This window comes from Mus caroli, chromosome 3 (assembly GCF_900094665.2).
Source record: "Mus caroli chromosome 3, CAROLI_EIJ_v1.1, whole genome shotgun sequence".
Classification (NCBI taxonomy): Eukaryota; Metazoa; Chordata; class Mammalia; order Rodentia; family Muridae; genus Mus; species Mus caroli.
In genome coordinates, this window is record NC_034572.1 from 34390840 (window position 1) to 34399449 (window position 8610).

The window sequence follows — 8610 nt, forward strand, 5'->3', positions numbered from 1 at the left end:
ATCATCATGAGTCTAGGGTCTAGGTTTTCAGGTGTGTTGGGGTGCCCAGGACTAGGTGAGGTAGGAGTGCTGCGTTCTGATGGTGAGTGGTCTTGGTTTCTGTTAGTAAGATTCTTATGTTTGCCTTTTGCCATCTGGCAATCTCTGGAGTTAGTTGTTATAGTTGTCTCTGTTTNNAACTTGTTCCTTGCGTGATTCTATTAGNTTCTATCAACAGACCTGAGAGACTAGCTCTCTCCTGAGTTTCAGTGGTCTGAGCACTCTCTGCAGGCAAGCTCTCCTCTTGCAGGGAAGGTGCACAGATATCTGGCATTCAGACCTGACTCCTGGCAGAAGATGTAGGTCTGAAACAGGGCCTGCCCCAGAAGCTGTTACTTCTGTAATCCACCCTCTCACCTGCACAGATCAGTCTCGGAGGGATCTGGAAACCAAGATGGCTTCCCCAGCAAATCCCTCCCGGACAGGGAGGACACCTGTCCTCTGGCCGGGAAGGTGCCCGGATGTCTGGAGCCCAAAAAGGTGTCTCCTCAGAAGCTGTCCTCCAATGACTTTGGGGGTGTCCTCCGACTCCTCCCACAGATGACATGGTGCTGGTGCCAACTGGAAGGGACTTGTGACCTTCTTCAGGCCGGATTTTATGCTTCCCTAATGCTCGCCCTGTGTGATTGGAATGGAACAGAAGTTGTGTTCCACTCACTGGTGGTCCTAAGATTGTGTGGAGAGTCTTCTAGGGACCTTGGGTGGGGGTGGGGGGGAATGTGCACCGACTCTGCGCCCAAACCTTCACATACTTTCATAGCTTGCAGTAAGTTGATGGTGGAAGGCAGCTTGCAGGTAAACATGATGTGATGACATGCACTTGCAAAACCATGTGTATACAGAACTTTCCTCCTACAGGTCTAGGCAGGATTAAATATAAAATTCTGCATGTTGCTTAGAGGAGTGTATTCCTAATTTATAAGAAAAATGGGCCATCATAGTGCAGAGAAACTGTTGACTCTCTGCATTATTGAGAAAATCTGAAGAACAGAAATTATGGGTACAAAACAACATCCAGGTGCTAGAATAGGAGTTTGTAAGAAAACACACAAAAGCCAGACATAAGTCTGATTTGGCTGGCACAGTGAGGAAAGGGAAGCTCTCATGGGGCTTGCAAAAAACTTGGGCATTCTGTAGGTCTCTCAAAGGAATGTAGATTCATTGACTGTCCACAGAGGCTTGCAAGAGCTACAAAGTTCTTCTATTTATATGGTTTCCACTTTGATCATTTAAGAACACAATCAAAGGAGGGTGAGAAAGAAATATGTTTTCCACAGAACAATATAGGTAGATTATAAAAAGATGGATTAGTTGGTAGCTCAAGAAATCCCCCTTAAGGAGGAGACTTTGCATATGTTTTACTGCATTTGTTCTTAATTACATTATCCTTCCTGCTGGTTGCAAAAATGTCATAGTGTCTTGCTAGAGCAGACTTTTGTGACCATAAAGATACTCTGGTCTTGGAACTTACCCATGTAATAAAAAGAGCACACTAGAATCCTGACAGTCCTGTTTGAACAAAGTCATGACACCACTTTCAGCCCTCTTATCTTCATACTGTATCTGTAATAAAACTCACACTATTCATGATGTTTGAGTATCTCTAACAGATGTCCTCAGACAGAATTCTATGCACAGAAGTGCATTGTACAGTATCTACACTTAGCAAGGTGGAATGTTGCTACATATGTCTGAACTCTCAAAAATTAAAAAGTATATTTCCTGTCACATGTGCCTTAGCATCTCCCACTAATGTACTTTGTATGTTTTTTTTTTTTTTGCCATAATAGCATAAGTGTATCCTTACACCAGCATGTTGTATCCATTCCTACTTAGGACATGACCATAGACACACTCCCATTCCAAAGCCATGTGTATACAGGATTTCCTACAACAGGTCATCCAGGATTAACTAAAATTCTGTAGGTTGCTTATGCAAACATGCTAATAACATTTAAAGACAAATAGAACATCATCAAAAGTGAGGGCACACAGCTGTTACCCATCCTCCAGAAGCAGATGTGAGAGGATCAGAGCAGGGTCAAGGGCAAGTGGTCTGTAAAGTGAGTTCTAGGACAGCCTTGGTTTCACAGCAAGACATTTCCTTTTTAAATTATAAATATACATAATGATTAAATAAATAAATAAATAAATAAATAAATAAATAAATAAATGGAAAATTACCAGATCATTAATAAAATGTGTGGTTTGGTTGCAAATGGCTCTTTAGAAATGTAGCACTTGGAAGCTTGTCCTTAGCTGGTGGGTCCAGTCAGAGAGATGGTAGAGTCCAGAGGATTCTGATCTAACCAATGGGTTATCCATGATTCATTCATAATATGAAGCCATATCTGGTCAGAAAAAGTGGGAGTATTTCCTGGGAAGGAATGCAAGGTTCTCAGTCCCTTCTTGTACCTCCCTCTATTTCCTGGGCGCTCAGAGAAAAGTGACCTCTGCCATAATCACCTGTTGCCGTGTTGCTTTCTTTCACCCAAGGTTCAAAGCATTGTGTCTTGCTGAATCTGTACTAAAATCTCTGAAACAATAACCAAAAGTCTCTCCTTTTAAATATTGTCTATTAGGCATTTTTTTCACAGTAGTGAAAAGTATATCTAACACAATTGCTCATATGCACATGCATAAACTTATAAATAAAAAATAACAATGTTTATAATTTTCCTTGACAACTGTTAAGTGGGGTAAAGGTATTTGTGAGAACAGAATTGATATTTTAAAAATACTATTGTTAATATTCATTTTCCATGTGCATATGTGTTTCACATGGAACAGTACAACTGCATCAAAGTCGAAGTTTCACCTGAAGCACTCAATGTAATCCCTCTTCTAGGTAGTTTGGGATGTTAACCATGGCTTACCAGTTTCAACTGCAATTTGCCTACCTACAAGCTTCACATCTCACTGGCTCCACATCTTCTCTTTTAAATAACCATTAGAATATATTAAATAATATTCTAACTCTGAGAAGAAAACTTCAGCTTTTCAAAAGCTGAGAAGCAAACTCTCTGGTTCTTATCTAAAACTAACAAAATGGTGAAATCACTTAAAAATAACTGGGCTCAGTAAGCTCAGTATGTGTGTGTGTGTGTGTGTGTGTGTGTGTGTGTGTGTGTGTGTGTGTGTGTGTGTGTGTGTGTGTGTGTGTGTGTGTGTGTGTCTGTGTCTGTGTCTGTGTGTCTGTGTAATAATTAGAGGAAAGATCATGATTTAGGGAGGAAGTAGAAAGGCACAGGAGGTGTTGGAGAAGTGTAGAATGGAAGTAATATAGATGTAGTAGTCACTTATAATAAAATAATCCTTTTTTACTTGACAGTGGAGATACCATGATCATGAAGGTGGTTTGCTCATGGCAAGGCTTATCCACTGTACTATAGTTTGCTTACCTCTGTGATTCCGCAAATTCTGGAAAACCAACTGGATAACTTTTGGTAGCAGGGAACTGTGTTCACATTCTCTCCTGTAAAAAAGTATAAAAGGAAGGAAAGAAGGAAGGAAGAAAGGAAGGAAGGTAGGTAGGAAGGAAAGAATGAACTAAGGAAGGGAGGAAAAAAATCAACATGTCTGAATAATCTTTTGCATAAACTTATTTTATGAAAAATTGACTTTGCATAAATATTTGAGCAAATCAAAGTTGCTCAACAGTTTATCTCAAGGTAACTCAAGCCAACTGTTGAATGTGATATATCTTGTGGGGATTTTGAGGCCAACATGACAGGTTCATAATATTTGCATGTTTTATGTTTTTCTTGGCCTTATCTACAGTTTGAGTCAGTGCCAAAACAAGAAGGGAAATAAATAATTCTTTCCTCATTTCAGATATTTAAGGCCGTGAGTGACCTTTGCTTCTATCTTTCTGGGCTGGATGTCTGTCTTTCTCATGCAATTAGCATGCTGTGCTTACAGCATTCACATTCTCGATCTGTTTCAAGATCATCGCAGACCCGGAAAAGCATGAAGTCCATGCTCTGACAATACCAAGAAGCTCACAAGTCATTCTTTGGTCTAGACACTCTCTTCCTCTCAAACTGAAGAGTAAACAAAGTCAAGCTTCCAGCTGCACTGACATGGCACACAGTCAGGGGGAGGGGTGGTAAACAAACATAAGTATCTTCCTGTCTTGGACAGCGCATACACCCACAGGCACAGTTCCCACACCTTGAATGACTTTCATGTGCCTGGAAAGAGGCCTGAGCATGGTGAGTTTGTGCCAGTATGTAGCATGGATACAGGACACACAGCTCTTAAGATCTGTTCTATACATTCATTGACTGTACAGTCACAGATATGTAGCTATAATGCAGCAGTATTTAAATCAGGTCTCTGCCTAGAATCAGCACTCCTTGATGTTTTTCTGACATTGTTCCGTTTGAGATGAGAGACTGAAAATATAAATTGGAAAGAGTGAAATTCCCCTGAGCCTTTGTGAACTGTGAAAGATTAAAGCCCATGTGTCCACAGAGTACTAAACATATGTCATTTTTTCTATTAAATTATAAGCATTAAAATGTTTGCATATATCTCACAACAGATTGATTAACAAAAAGAGCTGGGGGTTTGTATAAGGCTATCAGAAACAGAAATTAATACCTGGCCCTTTCTTATGGAACTTCCTATTTTAAACTTCATATTTAATAAATGGGGAATTCAAAATAGAGCAAATATATAGACATAATGCAGACATAATTCTTTTTTGTTGTTTGTTTGTTTGGTTTTTGTTTTTCGAGACAAGGTTTCTCTATATAGCTCTGGTTGGAACTCACTTTGCAGACCAGGCTGGCCTTGAACTCAGAAATCTGCTTGCCTCTGCCTCCTGAGTGCTGGGATTAAAGGTGTGCGCCACCAAGCCCGGCATTGCAGACATAATTCTAATGCATCTATATTTTGATGTTTAACTTAGTTGTATGTTAACAGTAAGATAGATTTTTCTGTGAGAAGGAATATCATTCATATATATAATATATATAAAGAGGATGCAAAGTTGGAAGGGGCAAGGTGGATTTTTGAAGAGTTGGATGGAGAACTTGACTTGAATAAAATCCAAATATTTGGTATACATCTATGGTATTCTCAAAGAGTTGATATAAATACTAAAATAGAACATTTTCTTTTTCACACAATAAAATAAATACATCTTTAAAAAATAATTTTTCCATGAGGATGTCCCCACCCCCACCCCACCAGACCTCTAAACTCCCTGGTGCCTCCAGGGGTCAGCTGCTTCTGTCCATTGATAGGGTGCAAATAACTATATATGACTCTTTCAACTGCTTTTTGGTTCTTCCAGAGTGCTAGAATATAGTCATGCTAGGTCCCTTTTTGTCAGCGCTCCATAGCCTCAGTAAGAGTGTCAGGTCTTGGGAACTCCTCTTGAGGCAGATCCTACTTTGGGACTGTTACTAGGCCTCCTTATCCTCAGACTCCTCTCCATTTCCATCCCTGCAGTTCTTTCTGACAGGAACAATTTTAGGTCAGAGTTGTGACTGAGGGATGGCAACCCCATCCCTTAATTGATGACCTGTCTTTCACCTGGAGGTGGGCTCTACAAGTTCTCTCTCCACAAAGTAGAACATTTCATCTAAGGTCCCTCTCTTTGAGTCCTGAGCATCGCTTACCTCCCATGTCTCTTTTACAATCTGAGGGTCCCCCAACCTCTGGTCATTTCTCTCTCTTTCTTTCTCTCTATCTCTTTCTTTCTTTCTTTCTTTCTTTCTTTCTTTCTTTCTTTCTTTCTTTCTTTCTTTCTTTCTTTCTAATAGAGCATTTTCAAGTGACTATAATAACCGACTCTTCATTGGCTTTTCAGTCTCTGACTCTCTGCCTGGATTTTCTCACCTATTTTCTATGATCATAATTTCAAAGAACACACCATCTTCCAAATTTCCTTTTTAAATTCTGTATTTATGACTCCGAAGCAAGGATAGTTGCCAATAAAGTAATATACAATAAATAACAAAGTTATATATATATATTATTCTTGAGTTTCATGTAGTCTGTGAATTGCGTCTTGGACATTCGAATCTTTTGGGCTAATATCCACTTATCAGTGAGTGCATACCATGTGTGTTCTTTTGTGACTGGGTTACCTCACTCAGGATATTTTCTAGTTCCATTCATTTGCCTAAGAATTTCATGAAGACATTGTTTTTAAATGATATATATATATATATCCCATGATTTCTCAATGAGTTTCGTATCTATTTAAAATACATATTAAGGCCTTGAAGAACTTACATGACATTTATGATTCTAATAGATGCTATAGTTTTTTGACAGAGTACAATTAAAAGTCTTATTTTTAAAACCATTTTATACATGGAGAGTCTGTTCTGTCCAATTTGGAGTGAGAAGCTCTGCTTTCAGTTACTGACTTGGAATTTTATTAAAAGCATTTTAGATGTTTTCTTCTGCATCATTTTATACTTAATCCTTTCATATTTTATTCTTTTATAAAATATCAAACCAAGTTGTGGTAGAATTAGGAAAAAAGACTGCAGTTCATCTTCTGTGAGCTAATCAACACTACTAATGCTTTCTTTTCCTTCTATCCTCCATAATGTCTAGCAACTGCCAAACTAAACACTTCATTACAATCTCATAATGAGTGTAACTTGTATGTCCCAGGAGTCTCAGGATTTAGTGGTACATAGAAAAAAAGTTAATAGAAAATGGTGATTCTTTTCTTTTTCTTTTTAATTTTATGAATGTGCATATGAGGGAAGGGTAGTTGCACAAATGTTCAGGTGCCCATGGAGTCCAGAGGAGGATGTCAGAGCCCCTGCAGCTGGAGGTACAGGTGGTTGTAAGCTTTCTTTCCTGGGTTTTCTCTAAGAGCAGCACATGTTATAACCATTACCTCGACTCTCTAGCTCCTCAAGTCATTCCTTTTCTTGTCTAATGAGAAATTTGAAGGGAAAAGAACTACTCTTACATGATGATAGTTTTGAACTTTGAAGATGTACTGAATGGCTTTATGTCAACTTGACATAAGCTAAAGTCATATGAGAGAGAGAAAACCAATTAGAAAAATGTCTCCATAAGACCAGGCCATTTGCTGGTTACATGTAAGACATTTTCTTAGTTAGTGGTTGATAGGGGAGGGCTCTGACCACTGTGAGTGGTGCTGGTGGTCCTGGGTTCTATAACAAAGCAGGCTGAGCAAGCTAGTAAGCAGTACTCCTCCACAGCCTCTGAATCAGCTCTTGCCTCCAGGTTTCTGTCTTATTGGAGTTCCTGTCCTGACTTCTTTCCATGATGACCAATGATGTGGAAATGTAATCCAAATAAACCCTTTCCTTTCCAACTTGTGTTTTGTTCATGGTGTTTCATTGCAGTAGAAAACCTAAAGACAGAAGATGACAATATAAGTAGAAATTTAATTTCAAATTTAATTTGGAAAGTAACCTACATTTCCATAGCATTTATGACCTTACCAACCAATGAAGTACTACTCATCATTTAAAAACAATGTCTTCATGAAATTCTTAGGCAAATGAATGGAACTAGAAAATATCCTGAGTGAGGTAACCCAATCACAAAAGAACACACATGGTATGCACTCACTGATAAGTGGATATTAGCCCAAAAGATTCGAATGTCCAAGACGCAATTCACAGACTACATGAAACTCAAGAATAATGAAGACAAAAGTGTTAATGCTCAGATCTGTCTTAGAAAAGGGAACAAAATACTCATGGGAGCAAATACAGAGACAAAATATGGAGCAGAGTCTGAAGGAAAGGCCATCCAAAGACTGCTCCACCTGGAGACCCATCCCATATGAAGTCACCAAACCCAGACAATATTGTGGATGCTAAGACGTACATGTTGACAGGAGCCTGATATAGCTGTCTCCTGAGAGGCTCTGCCAGAGCCTGACAAATACAGAGGCAGATACTCGCAGCCAACCTTTTGACTGAGCACAGGATCCCTGAGAGAGGAGTTAGAGAAAGGGCTAAAGGAGCTGAAGGGGTTTGCAACCCCATAGGAAGAACAACAATATCAACCAACCAACATTCCCCACCCGCCGCCACCAGAGGTCCCACGGACCAAAGGTCCCAGGGACCAAACCATCAACCAAGAAGTACACATGGAATTGGGACAAAACACCCATGGAAGGAGTTACAGAGACAAAGTTTGGAGCTGAGACGAAAGGATGGACCATCTAGAGACTGCCATATCCGGGGATCCATCCGATAATCAGCTTTCAAACACTGACACCATTGCATACACCAGCAAGATTTTGCTGAAAGGACCCAGATATAGCTGTCTCTTGTGAGACTATGCCGGGGCCTAGCAAACACAGAAGTGGATGCTCACGGTCAGCTATTGGATGGATCACAGGGCCCCCAATGGAGGAGCTAGAGAAATTACCCTAGGAGCTAAAGGGATCTGCAATCCTATAGGTAGAACAACAATATGAACTAACCAGTACGCCCACACACACCTGAAGCTCTTGTCTCTAGCTGCATATGAAACAGAAGATGGCTTAGTCAGCCATCAGTGGAAAGAGAGGCCCATTGGTCATGCAAACTTTATATGCCTCAGTACAGGGGA

General features: G+C 39.8%; 1 non-coding gene across 1 annotated transcript; it reads left to right on the plus strand.

The window, feature by feature from the left end:
- The first annotated feature begins 3355 nt into the window (after positions 1-3355).
- LOC115030762 lies at positions 3356-3514 on the plus strand. The gene has a single exon (XR_003836356.1). It is a non-coding gene; the product is annotated as a U1 spliceosomal RNA (small nuclear RNA).
- Positions 3515-8610: the final 5096 nt, after the last annotated feature.